General features: G+C 40.3%; 1 long non-coding RNA gene across 1 annotated transcript; it reads left to right on the top strand.

Annotated features, from left to right (window-relative positions):
• Nucleotides 1-484: 484 nt before the first annotated feature.
• On the top strand, nucleotides 485-1,806 carry LOC111824892. Its single transcript, XR_002827953.1, has 2 exons — nucleotides 485-755; nucleotides 1,570-1,806. It is a non-coding gene; the product is annotated as an uncharacterized LOC111824892 (long non-coding RNA).
• The last annotated feature ends 470 nt before the right edge of the window (nucleotides 1,807-2,276 follow it).

The raw sequence follows: 2,276 nt of genomic DNA, 5'->3' as shown, positions 1-2,276 counted from the left end.
GGGGGCAGCAAGTTCCCGGAGCAGTTGGGGGCGGGGGAGCCTTGCGGAGCAGTTGCAGGGCTCCGGAGCGCCCGGGGCAGGGAGCTTCATGTAGCATCGCAGGGTGGCAGAGGCCATGTGACAGAGCCCAGCTAGGCCTAGGGACCCTAGCTGCGCACGATTTCGTGCGCGCTGGGCCTCTAGTCTATATATATAAAAGCCTAAGCAACCGGCTAACCGGCCGGTAGCTGTGACATGCACTGGCCACCAGGGGGCAGATGCTTAACGCAGGAGCGGAAACCACAGGCATGGAAACATGGAACAGAGCGATGAATCTCAGAGGGAAGGAGGGAGAGGGGAGGGCGGGAAGAGATTAACCAAAGATCTTATATGCATACTAGAGGCCCGTGCACCGGTGGGGTACCTTAGCCTGGCCTTTAGGGATTGGGCCAAAACTGGCTCCCCTACATCCCCCGAGGGGTCCCGGATTGCGAGAGGGCACAGGCCAGGCCTCTAGTATTTTATATAATTTTTAATTAATGGAATCCTCTTTTTTCAGTGTTGGAATATTAGGGAGGCCATTAACTGATAGGTACTTCAGTTGTCTCATTTGTGAGGATTTGATAAATTGGGAGATATTTATAACTCTGGAATTATTTAATTCTAGGTTTTACTTATATTCAAGTTTTCTTTGATATGGACTATTACCATCTGCTGGCAGTAGTGAAAATTGCAATTAATTATTTTAAGCTGAAGTACATCTTTTCAATTGTGAGGTAAAAATTATAATGGTGGAGGATAAGGATCTAGTTACTTATATAATTTCTTTTTCCAAATTTTGTTTTGATGTTTGTGAGAAGGGAAACAATTTTTAAGTTAGCTGGCTGATAGATAATATAATGTCCTATAATAAAGCACTTAAGGGGGTATATTTATCTTCCCACAGATTCAAACAAACAATATTTTCTAGTCCCTTTGATTTTTGAGCACACAATGTAGACCAGAGTGAGATGTTCAAATACTCAGGAAACTATCAGACTGCTGCCTTTAAGCACAGTACCTGCCGGACATATGCATAATTGCCTATTGACGGCAGGGTGCTTTGCTTTCCCAAAGCTCACCACAACAGTGGTCTAGTCTTTAGGGGCACGTTCATAGAGATTGTTTTTCAGAGAGCTGTGTGAGAGCAAAATAGACTTTCATGATAATGATTGCTAGATGTTTTGACATGACTGTGACTCATAACCATGATCACTCGGGAGACACAATGCATAGGGAAGTACATGGCCTAGTTTTCATTTCCTTTCAGGCAGTAGAGCTCTCCTGGTAGCTGGACAGATAGATATGCCTTTTTGGTATTTATGGTATTTTCTTCCCAAATGAACTTTGGAAAGAAAAGAAAATTCTGTAAAAGAGCACATTTGCTTGCATGTGCATACACACACACACACACACACACACACACACACACACACCACTGTTTCTTTGACCTTACAAGTTTTTTTTTTAATTTGACCTTACCAGTTCTTAAAACAGTTATTTTAAAGTATTTTTTGAAAATAATTAATAAAGAACTGCTTCCTTTTTCAGCTCAGAAGATAAAATAACAGTCCACTTTTTAAACCGTGACGGTGAAATACTAACAACCAAAGGAAAAATTGGTGACTCTCTGCTAGATGTTGTGATTGAAAATAATCTAGATATTGATGGTTTTGGTGAGTATGGAAGAGTCCTTAAAGTTTATAAGTGAAACTATTGAATAGTTTTCAATACTGTTCTTTTGAAAAATTTTAACTTATACCATACAGAGTAAAATATTAAAATTCAGGATGTATTAGTGTTATGTTCTCATTTTGAAAGTATAAGTAATACTGTATTTCTATTCTTTTTGCATTTGATTAGCTTTGTACCTCAAAATCTGTCACCTCATTACCTTATTGTTTACCTGTGTTATGCAAATCCAGGAAATAGCTAGTGGAGTTGAAAAATAACAGGTTAGAGATAAATGTCATATTACAAGAGGTAATTAAATAGTTTTAACTTAGTCTGGAAAGTTAGCTTACCTTTCCAGGAAGGGAAATTTATCTACCTCTTATCAGGGGACAAAGTGTTTTTATGGAGAAAGGGTTTTTATTTCTAGAGCATAGACTTCTGACGTAGTCCTTAAGCACTCACACAAGCCACACCCCAGATACTGCCAGGGAAAGCTGCTAGCACTTGTCAGTTCTGCTCAAGCACTCTAGTGATGGTTCTCGAAGAGGGTTCCCTTGGTTATTGGCATCAGGTCACTTGGGAAT

Source organism: Myotis lucifugus, unplaced genomic scaffold, assembly GCF_000147115.1.
Source record: "Myotis lucifugus unplaced genomic scaffold, Myoluc2.0 scaffold_10328, whole genome shotgun sequence".
Lineage (NCBI taxonomy): Eukaryota > Metazoa > Chordata > Mammalia > Chiroptera > Vespertilionidae > Myotis > Myotis lucifugus.
This window is presented reverse-complemented; position numbering and strand designations above follow the sequence as displayed.